The following is an 18,798-nucleotide window of genomic DNA, read 5'->3' on the forward strand; positions in this document are numbered from 1 at the left end:
CTGGTCATCCGGGAGCCTATATATCAATAAAAAGACGTTTTAAACAACAAGGAGACCGGGAAGAGCAATAAGAAGATCTAAAGCACGAGAAGGCTATGGAGAAGAAGACTTTTGTTTTCTTTAATATAGTTGATACTTGGATGCTTATTTTTGATTTTTCTTTGAACCCTAGTACTCTTATATTGTTTATTACCATGTTTTCATTGGAACCCATGGTGACAATGAGTTCGATTATGAACTAATTGTTATCGTGGGGTTGTAACGGATTTACTTATGGATTTTTATAGTTAATTATTTCAATATCTTGGTGTGTGGTGATTGATTGATATCCTAGTATTGGCTGTGCTTATTCATCTTATGTGCGTAGCTAACATATAAGATAGCGTCTTAATCTCTATTGAAGCAAAAGTGAATATAAAGATTTAGAACTTGTCATGCTAGCTTGGTTCATGTATTTGTTACGCATAATTCATATGTTATTTTAACCATTTTACTTTCCCTATGTAATCACAATAGATAACTTGCGCATTAAACCTTTATGTTGTCAAATTCTATAGACATATAGGGTCTCAACATAATTGGTATCTATTAAACTTCTATCTCTTTTTTAGATGTTTGGTAGTAGGGTATTCGTGCAATGAAAGTTGGTGTTTACTAGTTTTGTGTTATCTGATTAGTTGTCATCACCATTGCATGCTAAGGTTAAGAACAATGACTTTGAATGAAGTAGTAATAAAGTTGTAATCCCATGTTTATCTCATATAGTTAATCCAATCACTTTTAATCTTAGTTATTTGCATATTAGTTTAATCTTAGTTATAAACAACCCAACTTGTTATTGTCTTAGCATTGAACGATAACCATACATTGTTGCATAGGTGCATAATCTATAATTAACCAAAACCAGTCTCTGTGGGAATGAATCTGATTTATATCTTATACTACTTGCGAACGCGTATACTTGTGTGTAATTTTAGCGTATGTTTTCTTTTTAACAAGTTTTTGGCACCGCTGCCGGGGACTCGGTGTTAATTTAGTTTATGTGGTTGTCATCAGTGGTCATTAAAGTTCACTGACTCGGATTTTTTTCTCTTTCACGGTTTATTTGTTTATGTTTCAGGTACTCATTAAAATGGGAGATCCAGCAGCAACAACGAAAGCATTGATGGATTATTCTCAACCAAAGATCAATGACATTTAATCTAGCATTGTCAGGACAGCTATCGCAGATCATACCTTTGAGATCAAGCTTGGCATAATTCAGATGGTACATAATTCAATTCAGTTTGGGGGTGCTCCAATAGAAGATCCTAACATGCACATCAGGGATTTCATAGAGATCTATGATACCTTCAGGTTTAATAGTGTGTCTGAGGATGCGGTGAAACTAAGACTGTTCCCATTCTCTCTGAGGGGCAAGGCTAAAAGTTGGTTACACTCTCTACCACCTGGTTTTATCACTACTTGGGAGGATTTTGCTCAGAAGTTTCTTACTAAATTCTTCCCTATGGCGAAGACAGCTGCACTCAGGAATGCTCTCACTCAATTTGTGCAGCAATCGGGAGAGTCTTTATGTGAAGCTTGGGAGCACTACAAGGAGATGCGTAGGAAGTGTCCTCATCATGGCATGCCTGATTGAATGATCATCAATTGTTTTTATAATGGTTTGGGAGCACAATCTAGACTCATGCTTGATGCAGCATCAGGTGGAGCATTATGGGCAAAGAGCTATGGGGAAGCTTATGAGCTAATTGAACTGATGGCTGCTAATGAATATCAGTATCCAACCCAGAGATTGCCACATGGCAAGGTAGCAGGAGTTCTTGAAGTGGATATAGCTACGACTATCACTGCTCAACTAAAGGCGTTGTCTATGATGATCGATTGTCTGGCTAACTATGATGTAATCAGATGGTCAGTATTTATGAGTTGTGTGCAGGTGCACATGCGATGGAGCATTGCGTTATATCTAGTGAATCAGCTCAATTTATGAGCAACTTTAAGCGATTGTAGCAACCAGTTCTAGACACTTATCATCCTGACAACTGGAATCATTATAACTTCAGCTGGAGCAACAATCAGAATGTGATGTAACAGTCGTTCCAGCATTTGGAAACAAGCAATTCAATCCTCCTGGTTTTCAGCAACAATTTGCACCAAGACAACAACTTCAACTTCAACAACAAACTCATGGAGGTGCAGGTCTATCTTCGAATAAATAATATGAATTGGAGGAGTTGCGGCTTATGTGCAAAAATTAGGCTCTTATATGCCAAAGCCAAGCTGTTTCTATCAAGGCTCTGGAGAACTAAATAGGGCAAATTTCTAACGCCTTATTGAATCGACTACCAGGAACACTTTCTAGTGATACAGAAGCCAATCTAGGAAAGAGGGAAGTTAAAGAACAGGTGAACGCCATCACCTTGAGGTCTGGAAAGGTCGCAAGCCCCCAAATTCAGCAAGATGAAGAGTCTGAGAATTCTTTCCAGAATGCAGGTGCGTCTACACCTTTGCCAATTCCAGAAAATGAGATTGTAGCTGAAAAAGTGGTGCAGAAGGATGCCGAGGTGGAATCAAGGAAGAAAACTGTGGAATACACTCCTCCTGAGGGTAATACAAGGGAGAAACAAGTCTATCCTCCACCTCCTTTTCCTAAGAGGCTGCAGAAGCAGAAGTTGGACAAGCAATTTGCTAAGTTTCTGAAGGTTTCAAGAAACTTCACATCAACATACCTTTCGCTGAAGCTCTTGAACAGATACCTAGCTATGCGAGGTTTATGAAAGGTATTCTCTCTCGGAAAGTGAAGCTCGATGACTTAGAAACCATTGCTCTAACGGAAGAGTGTAAAGCTGTGCTGCAACAGAAAATGCCTCCTAAGCTTAAAGATTCTGGAAGCTTCACTATTCCTTGTACCATCGAAAACTTGTCGTTCGACAAGTGTTTGTGTGATTTAGGAGCTAACATCAATCTGATGCCCTTATCTATCTTCAAGAAGCTTGGTTTGCCTGATCCAAAACCAACATACATGTCATTACAACTAGCTGATCATTCCATCGCTTATCCACGAGGTATAGTGGAGGATATCTTGGTTAAGGTGGATAAGCTCATTTTCCCTGCTGATTTTGTGGATTTCGAGGAAGATAAGAAGATTCCCATCATCTTGGGAAGACCATTCTTGGCTACAGGCCAAACTATGATCGATGTACAAAAAGGAGAGCTTACGATGAAGGTTCAAGATCAGAAGGTCACTTTTAATGTATTCAAGGCAATAAAGTTACCCACAACTAAAGAGGAATGCTTTAAAGTAGAGCAGGTCGACTCTGTCGTGAATTCGGAGCTTGAGCAACTGTCAAAGTCAGATACCTTAGAGAGAGCCTTAATAGGGGAATCAATTATTGAAGATGAAGGAGGATCAGAGTATCTGTAAGTTTTGAATGCACCTCCGTGGAAGAGGAAGTTAGATATTCCACTCGATTTTCTTGGATTAGCAGAGCTAAAAATTTCTCAAGAGCATCTCGAGCCTTCTATTGAAGAAGCTCCCACACTTGAGCTCAACCCACTGCCAGATCACTTGAGTTATGCATTCTTAGGTGCACCCCTTGACAAAGGGTTAGAATATATCTATGAAAATCTCAAGGGTGACCGGCCGGTTCCTCCCATAATTACAGATGGTCCCTCTCGTGCACCACAGACATTTGATAGGTTTGGTCTTGGTGATGCACAGTATAGAAGATTGACTAGGCGTATTGAGGCCATGCATGACATCCATCGACATTTTGCTGAAGATTTGACACAAGCTTTCGGTACTGTTGTCTGAGACACTGGTGGCGAGATTTATTGGCCACCTGATCCTTCACCCGAAGAGGGTGATTCTCCCGCTAACTAGGTATGCCTGAAATCCTTATTATTACCTTCAATGAGGACATTGAAAATTTTAAGTTTTGGAGTGATAATGTAAGGATTAGTGTGTGTGTCCATATAGATTCATATAGATTCATGTTGCATGTTTACTTTATTTCATTCATATTTTTGCATGATTGTTCAGATAGGACATATTTGTTTGTGTTTTTATGTGAGTTCATATAGTTGTATGTGCATGCCATATAACATGTTCCCTTAGGTTGAGCTATTTCTGATTGATAAGTTGGTGTTAATTGGAGTGTAGTGATGATGAATAGAGGGATGTTTAAGTCCTAATAAATTGATTTGCATGCCCAGGAAAAAAAATTCACAAGTCTTATAGGTTGCTTTTGATCTAGATCATGATCATACTTATTTATTAGTTGAGATTTAATCACTTGGTTATATTTAGAATTTTTGCTATTCTTGTAATGACGTAAAAACACTAATTTTTAAACTGGAGAAAAACTTGGATTTTGATGCTTGTTGTGGCTAGGAGTCAAATGGCTAGTAGCTGACTCATATTTTAAAGAGTAGCTTAGGGTTGAATGAGATGGAGTGAAACACACTCATTCAGAAATTGTAGAAAAAAAAGGAAAAAAAAAGAAAAAAAAGAAAAAAGAAAAAAATATGTGTTTTTGCATAATTGATCAAGAGTGAGCTCTTTAATACTCGAGTTTTTAAGTTCTAGGGGACTTTGTGCCTAGTGACATAAGGCTTTGATAGTCTGGGATCCGCTAAGCTATTGCTCGCTACATGGGTATTATTGTATAAGTCTTTTGGGACCTCACTCATTGCACGCTCAAATAAGCATCTTTGTTATGTGTTCAATAATAGCATGAATCCTTGTATAACTCTAGTAGAAAGGAGGTGTTATGAGTCATTATGCGTTTAACGTCTATTTTGTTTATAAACCTGTGATTATTTCGATGATAGATAAGTTATGGTTATTGATCTAGTTTCGAAAGTATATCTGTTAAGCATTGCACACATATATTGAGTGGCATTTATGTCACTTTATAATGCTCCGTAAAGCTTTGAATTGATGATTTGTATTAAAGTTGTTAGAGTTTTTAACGTGTTTTTGTAGTGTTTTGCATTTCAGGCATTTATCACGAATCCAAGTGATTTGGCATTGTGTTGATGCTAATTTGATGTTAGGATGGTGTCTAGAATAAAAGCTTGTGAAAAGACCAGCTCAAAACAACAAGAAAAGAAGATGGGAGAAAATTCTTCAGAGAGTCAGTGCGCCCTCGCTGTGATAGCGCGCGGCCGTGCTCAAAGAGCAGAAACTCAGCGCGCCCACGCTGGTCAAGCACGTGGCCGCAGCGCGGGGCCGCGCCATATCAAGATAAAGGAATCCCGATTCTCTTGTGATTCTAATTGATGGACTTCCACTCTACAAGGGCTGCTGTATATACATAACTTAAGGTCATTTTTTTAAGAAGAGATGTACCAGAGCTTAAGGAGAAGGCGTAAGAAGACCGTAGAGCATAATTCAACCAATGAGAAGAGGATCTACTTTATTCTTATGATTCTTTATTTTAATTTGTAACTTTGGATGCTAGTTTTCTTGCTCGTGAACCTATACTCTTGTTTAATATTTGTTTTATTATTTATTCAGTATAAAGATTACATTTATTATACTATGCTTTCATCAAAACCCACGTTGATGATGAGTCTGATTATGGGCTAATCGTTATCATGGGGTTCTAGCGGATTTATTTATGGATTTCTTTAGTTAATTTGTTTCGATGCCTTAGTGTGTGGTGAATGTATGATATCCTAGTATTGGTCGTGCTTATTCATCTTATGAACATCGTGAACTTATAAGATAGCGTTTTAATCTTTAATGAAGTGAAAGTGAATTTAGGGGTTTAGAACTTGCCATGCTAGAATAGGTTCATGTATTGATTTTACATGATTCGTAGCTAATTTTAACCATCTTACTTTCCATTTGTAATCACGATAGATAACTTGTGCATTAAACCGTTATGTTGTCAAATTCTATAGACATATAGGGTCTCAATATAATTGGTGTTTATTCAGCTTCTATATATTTTGTGAATGTCTGGTAGTAGGGTATTCGTACAACGAAAGTTGGTTTTTACTAGTTTCATGTTATCTGATTAGTGTCATCACCATTACATGCTAAGGTTAAGAATAAAGAAGCTATTGAATGAAGTTAGAATCCCATGTTTATGTCATATAGTCTTCATCTCTCTTTAATTCTCTTAGTTCATATTCTCTAGTATGATCTCTTAGTTAATTGTAGTTAACAACCTCAATTTGTTATTCGTCTTAGCATTGAATAATAACCATTACATTGTTGCATAAGTACATTGATTAACATTAACTTAAACCAGTCCCCGTGGGAACGAACTAGAATTAATTCTATATTATTTGCGATCGCGTATACTTGCGTGATGATTAGTGCGTGTTCTAGCCCTAACAAGTTTTTGGCGCCGCTGCCGGGGACTCATGGTTAATTTTTAGTTTATGTGTTTGTCATCAGTGTTCATTAAAGTTCAGTGACTCGGATATTGTTACTTACTTATTTTCCTTGTCTAATTTCAGGTACTCTAGCGAGCGTGTATGCATACGCGTTCCCGGTCTCGTAAGAGAACACTGGATAAAGCTGAGGAAGAAGTTGTAGTAACCAAGGAAGTTTTCGAAGAAGTTCTTACAAAGGAGAAAGTTAAAGAAGAAAACTTAGTTGAGAAAGAAGATAAAGCTCTTGTTGCAATGGGGGAACCAGAAGCGAATCCAAAGGCTTTGATGGATTATTCTCAACCAAAGATCAATGATATTCAGTTTAACATTGTTAGATCGGCCATTGCGGCTAACACTTTTGAAATCAAGGCTAGCACGATTCAGATGATACAAAATTCAGTTCAGTTTGGGGGTTCTCCTATAGAAGATCCCAATATGCACATCAGAGATTTCATCAAGATCTGCGACACCTTCAAGTTTAATGGAGTGTCTGAAGATGTTATAAAGCTAAGGCTCTTCCCATTCTCGCTGAGGGATAAAGCTAAGAGCTGGTTACATTCTCTACCACCAGGCTCTATCACTAAATGGGAAGATTTGGCTCAGAAGTTCCGTACTAAGTTCTTTCCTATGGCGAAGATGGCTGCCATCAGGAATGCTCTTACTCAAGTTCTGCAGTAGTCTGGAGAGTCTTTGCGTGAGGCTTGGGAGTGATATAGGGAGATGCTAAGGAAGTGTCCTCATAATGAGATGCCTGACTGGATGATGATTAACTGCTTCTATAATGGATTGGGTGCTACTTCTAGACCCATGCTTGATGCAGCATCACGATGATCCTTGTGGGCTAAAAGCTACGATGAAGCTTACGAATTGATTGAACTGATGGCTGCCAATGAATTCCAGAATCCTTCTTAGAGACTACCTCATGGCAAGGTAGAAGGAATTCTGGAGGTGGATGCAGCTACTGCTATAGCTGCACAACTTAAAGCTTTGACGATGAAAGTGGATTCTTTGGCTAATTATAGGGTTAATCAGATCACTGGTGTCTGTGAGTTTTATGCTGGTGCGCATGAGATGGAGCAGTGTGCTATTTCTAGCAAATCAGCTCAGTTCGTGAGCAACTTTCAGAGGTCGCAGCAGCCTGTGCCAGCCACCTATCATCCTAACAACCGCAACCATCCTAACTTCAGTTGGAGCAATTCTCAGAATGCGGTTCAACAGCCTTATCAGCAGTATCCAGTGAAGCAGTACAACCCTCCTGGTTTTCAGCAACCACAATATGCACCAAGACAACAACTCCAGCTGCAGCAGTCTAATGAAAAATCTGAATTGGAGGAGTTGAAGCTCATGTGCAAGAGCCAAGCAGTGTCTATTAAGACCTTGGAGAATCAAATTGGGCAGATTGCCAATGCCTTGCTGAATTGTCAACCTGGGACACTTCCTAGTGATACTGAAGTCCCAGGAAAGAAAGAAACTAAAGAGCAGGTTAATGCAATCACTTTGAGGTCTGGGAAGGTTGTAAATACCGAAAAATCTCAAGTTTCGGAAGATGAAGTTGTGGCTGAGGAAGAAGTGCAGAAGGAAGCAGAAGTGGAACCAAGGAAGACTACTGTGGAACACACTCCTCCTGAGGATAATACAGGGGAGAAACATATCTATCCTCCACCTCCTTTTCCTAAGAGGCTACAGAAGAAAAAGCTGGATAAGCATTTTGAGAAGTTTCTAGAGGTGTTCAAGAAACTTCATATCAATATACCTTTCGCTGAAGCTCTTGAATATATGCCTAATTATGCAAAGTTTATGAAAGGTATTCTCTCTCGAAAAGTGAAGCTTAATGACTTAGGGACCGTTGCTCTCACGGAGGAGTGTAGTGCTGTGCTGCAATATCTTACTTGCCATATGTAATCACGATAGATAACTTGTTCATTAAACTGTTATGTTGTCAAATTCTATAGACATATAGGGTGTCAATATAATTGGTGTGTATTCAACTTTTATCTCTTTTGTGGATGTCTGGTAGTAGGGTATTCGTACAACGAAACTTGGCGTTTACTAGTTTCATGTTATCTGATTAGTGTCATCACCATTATATGCTAAGGTTAAGAACAAAGAAGCTATTAAATAAAGTATTTAATGAAGTTAGAATCCCATGTTTGTGTCATATAGTCTTCAGCTCTCTTTAATTCTCTTAAGTAATATTCTCTAGTATAATCTCTTAGTTAATTGTAGTTAACAACCTCAATTTGTTATTCATCTTAGCATTGAATAATAACCATAACATTGTTTCATAAGTATATTGATTACAATTAACTTAAACCAGTCCCCATGGGAATGAACTAGAATTAATTTTATATTACTTGTGATCGTGTATACTTGCGCCTCAACGGGGTCGAAAGATCCTAGAAACTCTGGTGGTTTGAGAGACTTGAATGACCTGAAGGCGGTAGCAGCAGTTTGCTGGATAACATGTGGCGGTGGTGGAAGGGGCTGTTGGTTCAGATTGTCCTTAAAAGATCCATAAATTCTTTCATGGGGATTCCCCCTGATGGGTATCCTCATATTCTTCCTTTATATATCCTTCTTCATCAAATTCATTAAATTTTAGGTCCTCTTCACTTTCCTCATTCACTATATGGTCAGGTCCATTCTGCTGTTGATTAACGGATTCTGCGGGCTGAGCCCTGGTTCCTCTTCTACGGGGTGGCATCATTCTGATAATAAAATGGTGTTAATACAATTGCATATTTTTATACCTGGCTTAATTCATTTATATGTAAGCATGTATTTAAATATTTATCATGCTTCTATCAAAGTGGAATAATAAGGTAAGATGATTTCTTAATAACAGCAGATAATATGTAATAGGGTCTCCCAGACTATGTCTTGGGGACAATAACAACCATCCAAATCCATAAGTATTTCTGAATACAATACATCAACTACATAATCCTGAATACTGAATACAAATACATTCACCGGGTACCTTAAAGGGCTAGGAATGCTATCTACTACTAGCTATCCTAACAAAATTGGTGACAAGTCACCCAGCCCTTTAAAAGGTCCATATGTGGTCACTGGTCTCTCAATCTGAGTCATAGCGCGTGAGGTCCCAAACCTTCTTTATCGATCCTGCTAGCATCAGCTCAGGATCAACTATTGGAATGTATCCTCTCATCACAGTCATCCTCATATGCACTCGAGTACGAAGCTCAATCCCATCAATCTCCCGGTGAGCTATAGTCGGGGAAGTAGCCCTGAAGTCCCCGGGGTAGCCTAGCCTGATAGCTCTCTCGGCCGTCAGTGCATGTCGTAGCTGCACAATGCGGTCAGATGCCGCGATGATCTCAGTATTCAGCTGAGCCACTATCCAGTCATGCACGGCTATATGTATGGTCGCAGGGGGTGGTAGGGGTGAGTCCGGGTCACTAGAGGATATGTCATGAAACTTATAAGTCTATGCCTCCATCTCGTCATCCTCGTCCTCATTAGTGGAGGGAAAGGGGCTCAGTATCCTTGGGTGAGGTGTGGGAGGGTGAGCGGTCGGGAAAGGGTACATCTCTATGTCTGTCCAGTCTATGCCATCACCATGGGGCACCTCAACATCATCTGCTATAGGGGTAGGGAAGTAAGTCTCCTCCTCTGGGGGATCTTCGGTAGGGTCATCATCTGAGTCATTAAGAGGTGGATCCTCCGGCTCGGGAGTAGGGTCACGCTCAGGGGCCAAAACATCCTCAACAGGGTAAACCTCCCCCATAGGCTCCACTGGTACCTGACACAATAGGTAAGGTGTTCCTAACTTAGAGTCAAAATTCCCTTGAGGGTAAAACTGTCAAGACTACCCATGCAGTCTGACGACGAACTCGACTTGAGTTCTAATTGATTATTATTCTTCTTACGTCTACGTATTTTATTTCCTATCATTTTCAAGATTTGATAACCTAAGGGTCTGATACCACTTCTCTGGCGACCCAAAATTCGGGGTCGGGAATCTAGGAGGCCACACCATCTTGAATCCTGTATAATACTGATCTCGTACAATAATTTATAAATACTCACACCTTTATTACCTCATCCACACAGACACTTACAGGTTATTGTCTTGAAAAAGAACAATTCACAACTAGAGTTTATCAAATCCGCAAGGTGATAATTATTACAGATCAAAAGTAATTATGTCTTACCACGGGTGTAACCTTTATTTAAGGTTAGACCAGCGGTCAAATATATGTTTCTTCATTATTACCTTACATAAGTCATACTTGTAAATAAGTCGGACTATAAACAATTGAAAATTAATCCAGTTTATAAGGTCTACATGGGGTACTGCAACGAACATCCTACGGAAGAGCTGGTCTTTTCTTACCCTTTCATGGCTGTGATTTTCATGATAGGCATATTGATTCACTATTGTGTTGTGTTATTTTAAGAAAACAAGTGTAAGCTATAATGCCCAGCATAATAAAGTACAGTATGAAAAGACTGTATAAGAAATTCATATCTGATTTCTGTATATGATATATATGTTTGTTTAAAATAGTTTATCACGATGATACACACCTCGTTTCAAAACAATTCTTTCATTGACTTATTAGTCTGCGAATACCTTAATGATAAACCCATCACCTAGGCTTGGGTTACGATATTGCATCTCAATTCCAATTGGAAGAATTTATAGGACATTCACCGGAGCCCCCGAAATACGATGATCAGTCGTATAGCGATAATTAATTGTTGTTCTCTACTAGTAGAAGGACGACTCCCATACATCCAGTTGTCACCCTTGCCACATTTAGGCATATTATGTGTGGCCCATACATCCAAGCTTTTCACATACTTCACATGTTTACATGTGGCACACCAGTAGTCGCTGCAATACATAAAGTACTAAAGTCTACCTCTCCTTGTCCTTTTAAAGAATCTTATTATAAAAATGGAACTTGAATTATGTTGAAGTTCCTCAACTATTCTGCTTGTTGATAGAAACAACTCATCTCATATATGTATATATGTACTTCCGAGAATTTTCGGAGGAAGTACTAAGATAATGTGAGTTGATCGTTGTCAACAAATAAATAATTAAGGGGGATTATCTTTTGACACTACATTTAAAATATTTAAAATATGTCGAGATAATATTTTTCGATGATCCGAAAGTATTAGAATAATTTTCTGAAACTTAGAAAATATTTTAAATTAGATTTTATGATTTTTAAATCATATTACATCATTTAATAAATTTTTAATAATTAAATAATAATTATTAAATAATTAAACCTCAAATAATTATTAAATAATTAAACCTCAAATAATTATATTTTAAAAGAATATTTGAAATAATATTCCTCAACTAATTTAAGTTTTAAGAATTTAACTTGATTTATAAAATAGGAAATAATTAAATTTTAAAATAAAATACTCATTGGAGAATACCTCTCCTATTTAAATGAATATCTGAAATAATATTCATTGTTCGAGTAATTAAATAAAGTTGAGGTAATACAATATTTGGAAATCATTTTAATTAAATTCGAGGTATTTTAATATTTAGTAGGGGGCATTGAGTCCCTTGGAATAAGTACGGGCTTTTGATCATCCAAAACATCACCGGGATGATTTCCGGGTTTTTACTTTGTAAACTCTAACCGACTCTCGGTCTCATGATATATGCATCACGCTTTATTGTAGCGTTAAAATATTCTACTCGTAAATTAAATTGTTATTGATACGCAAAACTCGTATTTTACTATCATGGTAAACATGATATTTGTACGAACGACGGTAAAATAATTTTCACAACAGAACAGTATATGGAGTCGGTTCGTAAAATTTCCCGGGTGTCTCAAGGTGGAAGGTACTCTAGGGTCCGTCCGGAAATCTATAATCATGAACAATTATCGTTCCGTTAGATTACGTTCGTATTTATCATTACTTGTACATACACGATACTTACTAGTCATTTACGCGACTCACTTTACTCTCATTATTCCAATAAGTATAAGTACTTCTCATATTCGCTTTATTTTCATAATCCTTTATGTCTGTTAATGTCTTTTACATTTCATCCCTCGGCTCTGCTCGCGATTCTTAAGGATTTCTATTCGCGCGGTCTCGGCTCCGTCATTTTTATAAAATTGGAAAACCCACATTTTCACTTGATATTTTTATGGAAGTTAATAAACTCAAGCAATAAAATAATTATCAACAATTTGAAAAAGAAGTTATCATTACACAAAGGAAGATGGGCAGAGGAGTTGCCATGTGTATTGTGGACAGACAGGACCACGCCAAAGACGGCAACGGGGCATACACCATATAGCATTGTCTATGGTACATAAGCTATCTTGACTACTGAAGTAATCATGCTTGCCATTAGATATGGTTTGTCGACGTATGACATGAATGAAAACGAATTGGCTCTTGATATTGACACGGTGGATGAATTGAGGGAGATGGCAAAAATGTGTATGCTGATGTACCAAAAAAACGTGGCAAGGAGTTACAATAAATATGTTCATGTATGAACATTCCAAGTAGGTGATATGGTTTTAAGGAAAATATTTCAAAATATACTAGAAGTGACTGCTGGAAAGTTCGCGAACACTTGGGAAGGACCTTATCTTATAGACGCTATTGTTGGACGAGGGGCTTACCAATTATCTACCCTAGATGGCAATCAAGTCCCAAGAAGCTAGAACGCATTGCACTTGAAGCTTTATCACATGTAATTCTGCTTAATCAATGTAGTTGCTTTTATTTCGAAATAAATTGAAAATAAGTCACTCGGAAATAGTTCAAGTAGTAGTATGCCATGAGACCTCCTCAATGTCTTGGATGTAATTTGGCCGTTTGTTTAATTTTTTGATTAATGAATACATGTGACATTTGTTTTTGATATCTTAGAGTATATGAAATTACAAGTATTATTGCTTACATTTACAATGTACCCTCAAATATATGATGATTACTTGTCATTTTATACTTCATGATACGTTGCGTGTTAAAATCATATGATTTTTAGAGTGATGTTATTACACAATGTGACATTAAGAGTGTCGAAAAGGATGATAATCTGATTTATAATATATAAAATCACAAAAAATGATGACTCTAACAATAACTATCACAATAACTTATGACAACATAATATATGTGAGTTTCAAGAGGGAAATACCTCTTAACCACACGAGTGCATGCACCGACGGAAAAATACACCAAAGAAAATAAAGGTTGACGAAATTCACAAATGCGTCGATTGAAGTAGTTAAACATACATGACGACATCGTCGAATAGCCAATTTATGGCAAACATAAGATTGACCAAAAGATTCATGCAAGAAATTTTGTGCCTGAAACACATATGAATACAAGATTACAACAAAGTCATGGAAAAAATGACTACGAGAATGAAAATATTACAACATAAAGGCTAGATAAATATGTGTAAAAACTACAAGAAAATCAAGTGCCAAACAACAATAACATAATGAAATTCAAGAAAACATTTCCATAAAGGAAAGTAACATAAAGTTCACGTCCCCCATTTGAAAGTGAAATAAGGACTAACAATTAACAGAAGCCAAAATGACTTAATTTAAAAACAAACATGAGAGTAATGGAAATGTCTTGAAAATAAATTATAATTTCATGAAATAGAGCAACATTAGCCAGAAAATCAGTTTTCAGTGGGGCTGCCATCATCTTGGGACTTCGGCTCGGCATCATTGCCGCCAGGGATAAAGAGTGGGGAAGCATATTTTGGATATGCTTCGTTATAAATACGCACGGTCTCGTTCATATCCCAAGATGACCATTCACCGCGTTGATACTCCAACATCATTTCAACCTTGGCTCGCATAACATGCTGAGTTATGTCCTTTAGAGCTTCCTCATGCATCTTCATCTCTAGGGATTGCACCTTTGAAGAAAATCATCAAACTCCTGCTGTACATCAATACTTGCCTTCAAATTCACAGTAGCTAGATCTTGGGCAGTTCTTAGTTTCTGAGCACAACCACTATGAGCAGATCTAATGCTTTAAGCTTTTTGGATTCATTTTCAACAATTTCACGAGCCATCAGACTTGCTTGAAGTTCCTGCCAATAGTGAAAGAACAACATGTTACAATTCTAAATTAAAGTTAGATGACTGATATACAAAAAGAAAATATAAGATATGAGCAATAAGGAAACATCATACATGCAAGGTATGTTCACTTGCTTCATCTAAAATCACATCAAGACCCTTGGTGGAGTGGGCTTCAAAAGTTTGGGGAAATAAAAAGTCTCCCATCAAGAAAGAAAATCTGCAGTTTTGGAACGAGTATTATAGCCATGAGTCACAAAGGGTGTTAAGGTGCCAGGTTTGTTGGATGAGGCAAGAATGATGGTCTTCATTCATTTGGCTTCAGGGCTAAAGTTTGGATTGTTAGGTCACACAACACTGTAGAAGGGGGTTGAATACAGTGTAGAATACAATCAAATCGATTTAAAGCACAAGTAATAGAAAACTTATGTATTCGATATAACAAACTTTGTTACAATGGAACTGTTCTCTCTCAGTGATGAACAGATATCATGAGAGCTGCTAGGTTACAATATATGATCTTCTCGATAATCGTAACTCTTATAGAGTAAACCTATGTCTGTGTTTATATACACACACAGTTATAAGATAACTTCTAGTTGATATGGAATATAATTCCGTCTCCTAAAATATATCAACCATATATCTTATATAATTCTTCTAGTCCTTGAACTCTTTCCATGCATATCTTATTCCGTATTAGTTTTGATCTTCTTTCATGTAAATCAGCTTCCTTCCTTAATTGTTAGTCCTCTAGTACTTAAGTTCTGATATCCATCTTCTGATATTATCTTCTGATAATCCAAGTCCTGATATCCTTAAGTCCTGACTTCCAGTAAGTCCTGATTTCAATAAGAACTGATATTTCCAGTTAGTTAAGATCTGAAAACTAAACATGAAACATATTAGACATGACATCTCAAATATATTCAACAATCTCCCCCTACTTGTAAATTATGCAAGAATATACAAGTTAATAGATTTGATGATGTCAAAAACATTTAAGTTCAAATGCAATAAGAGTTTAATAAGACTATTAATTACAACTTACAAAACATCCAGCTTTTCCAACATCACTGAATCAACCAGAATCCATAATGATTCTTAACAAAATCAATTATCAGATTATCTTCAACTTTCTTCAGAACTTCAGCTAACTGTGCTTTAACCTGTATCAGTTCTTCTTCATTACTATCACCAATTTGATAAATGGTTGTTCAGAGAGCTTGAATGTAAGTTCTTTCAAGTCCATCACCAAGTCTGATAACCTTAGGATGTGAAGAGTTTTCATTATAACATAAGCATCTTCCTTTCAAAATAACTTCCACCTTAGCATAATTCTTCAGCATCGAATTTCTCTTCCATCACCTTCAGTAATCATTGGACTATAATGAGAAGTCTTTGTACCAGAGATTCTGAATAGATCTCTTATAGCCTTCAAAGTATATTCTGACCATCTTCTTGTAACATCATATTTTACTTCCAGAAAATAATGAATATGTTGAAGTTCTCTGATAGACTTCTTTAATACATCAGTATCAGCTAATCTATAAGTCCTTCCATCATTGAGAAATAAGATTAATTTCTCTTTTAGATTATCCTTATTATGAGCATCTATCACAACTTGAGCAGACAACACCTTGTCAAGGTGCCTTTGTTTGATTTGTTCATATGGTTTGTCTGTCAATATGAAAGGATCTCTTAGAGTAACGTCTACTCCTGTTTGAATCTTCTATTCGTCAGAACCTAATCCAGCTCTATCTCTAGGTTGCTTGGCTTTCAACCCAAATGTAGCAAGTTGATTAATCATGAGATTGGATTTTGGTTCAACTGGAGTAGCTTTCTTCCATAACAGCTTCTTCTTATCAGCAATTGTCATTTTACCCAAATCAACTTGAGCATTGTCAGTAGTTGATGTCTTGATAGCTTGATCAGAATTTGCTGTTTCTTCTATACCTTCCTGTCTTTTATTCTGAACAACAACTTGAGCAGTGTCAGAGGTTGTTTTAGAATCTTCACTTATCTTTCTTCTTTTCAGAATTTGAACAGTTTCATCTTCAACAAGATTATCATCAGATACTTGAACCATTTTACATACTGGTTTCATCAGATCTTGAGAAGTTTTCAAGTCCAGTGACTTGGTTGGTTCATCAATTTTTCCTTTCCCTTTGTCTTTGGGATTACTCTCAGTCTGTGATCTAGTTCTGAACTTTGAAGTTTCAGAATTTGACTTTTCCTTGATCACAATGCCCTTTTCCTTTGGCCTTGGAGGTTTCTTTGCATCAGAAGCTTTAGAGTTAGGATTTATCTTCTCAGCAGCAAATCTAGCTTCTTCCTCCTTGAGAGTTTCTAAATCCATTCCTGGATTATGTTTCAGAAATAATCTTCTTGCTATCTCCTCATCAAGTGTCTGGATTTTAGGATCTTTGTAATAAACAGTAGTCTGCTTCCCCTTTAACTTCAGATTTTGCAAGAACTTCTGAGAGTCTTCAGATCCTGACTGAATCAGAATATCAGAACTTGACATCAGACTTTGCTTATAACCACTTGACTTCAGTCTTTGAGCATTCACAACATCAGAACTTGACTTGTTCTGAATAGAAGATTTTCCTTGAACTTTTCTTTGACCTCTGCTCTTTTCAGAGTTTCCCTGGTCATCACCTTTATCATCCTTTTTCTTCAGTTCTTGAGTTGGTGAGCATTTGGACTTGTTAGGTCACACAACACTGTAGAAGGGGGTTGAATACAGTGTAGAATACAATCAAATCGATTTAAAGCACAAGTAACAGAAAATAGATGTATTCGATATAACAAACTCTGCTACAATGGAACTGTTCTCTCTCAGTGATGAACAAATATCACGAGAGCTGCTAGGTTACAATATATGATCATCTCGATGATCGTAACTCTTATAGAGTAAACCTATGTCTGTGTTTATATAGACACACAGTTACAAGATAAATTCTAGTTGATATGAAATATAATTCTGTCACCTAAAATATATCAACCAGATATCTTATATAATTCTTCTAGTCCTTGAACTCTTTCCATGCATATCGTATTCCGTATTAGTTTCGATCTTCTTTCATGTAAATCAGCTTCCTTCCTTAACTGTTAGTCCTCCAGTACTTAAGTTCTGATATCCATCTTCTGATATTATCTTCTGATAATCTAAGTCCTGATATCCTTAAGTCTTGACTTCGAGTAAGTCCTGATTTCAGTAAGAACTGATATTTCCTGTTAGTTAAGATCTGAAAACTAAACATGAAACATATTAGACATGACATCTCAAATATATTCAACAATCTCCCCCAACTTGTAAATTATGCAAGAATATACAAGTTAATAGATTTGATGATGTCAAAAACATTTAAGTTCAAATACAATAAGAGTTTAATAAGACTATTAATTACAACTTACAAAACATCCAGCTTTACCAACATCACTGAATCAACCTGAATCCATAATAATTCTTAACAAAATCATTTATCAGATTATCTTCAGCTTTCTTCAGAACTTCAGCTAATTGTGCTTTAACCTGTATCAGTTCTTCTTCATTACTATCACCAATTTGATAAATGGTTGTTCTGAGAGCTTTAATGGATGTTCTTTCAAGTCCATCACCAAGTCTGATAACCTTAAGATGTGAAGAGTTTTCATTATAACATAAGCATCTTCCTTTCAAAATAACTTCCACCTTAGCAGAATTCTTCAGCATCAGAATTTCTCTTCCATCACCTTCAGTAATCATTGGACTATAATGAGAAGTCTTTGTACCTGAGATTCTGAATAGATCTCTTATAGCCTTTAAAATATATTCTGACCATCTTCTTGTAACATCATATTTTACTTCCAGAAGATAATAAATATGTTGAAGTTCTCTGATAGACTTCTTTAATACATCAGTATTAGCTAATCTATAAGTCCTTCCATCATTGAGAAATAAGATTAATTTCTCTTTTAGATTATCCTTATTATGAGCATCTATCACAACTTGAGCAGACAACACCTTGTCAAGGTGCCTTTGTTTGATTTGTTCATATGGTTTATCTGTCAATATGAAAGGATCTCTTAGAGTAACCTCTACTCCTGTTTGAATCTTCTCTTCATCAGAACCTAATCCAGCTCTATCTCTAGGTTGCTTGGCTTTCAACCCAAATGTAGCAAGTTGATTAATCATGAGATTGGATTTTGGTTCAACTGGAGTAGCTTTCTTCCATAACAGCTTCTTCTTATCAGCAATTGTCATTTTACCCAAATCAACTTGAGCATTGTCAGTAGTTGATGTCTTGATAGCTTGATCAGAATTTGCTGTTTCTTCTGTAC

General features: G+C 36.7%; 2 non-coding genes across 2 annotated transcripts; both read right to left on the reverse strand.

Moving 5' to 3' along the window:
* Positions 1-1,522: 1,522 nt before the first annotated feature.
* LOC141688286 (small nucleolar RNA R71) lies at positions 1,523-1,629 on the reverse strand. Its single transcript, XR_012561739.1, has one exon. It is a non-coding gene; the product is annotated as a small nucleolar RNA R71 (small nucleolar RNA).
* Positions 1,630-7,035: 5,406 nt separating this feature from the next.
* LOC141688233 (small nucleolar RNA R71) lies at positions 7,036-7,142 on the reverse strand. The gene has a single exon (XR_012561690.1). It is a non-coding gene; the product is annotated as a small nucleolar RNA R71 (small nucleolar RNA).
* Positions 7,143-18,798: the final 11,656 nt, after the last annotated feature.

Source organism: Apium graveolens, chromosome 9 (assembly GCF_009905375.1).
Source record: "Apium graveolens cultivar Ventura chromosome 9, ASM990537v1, whole genome shotgun sequence".
In the NCBI taxonomy this organism is placed as follows: Eukaryota; Viridiplantae; Streptophyta; class Magnoliopsida; order Apiales; family Apiaceae; genus Apium; species Apium graveolens.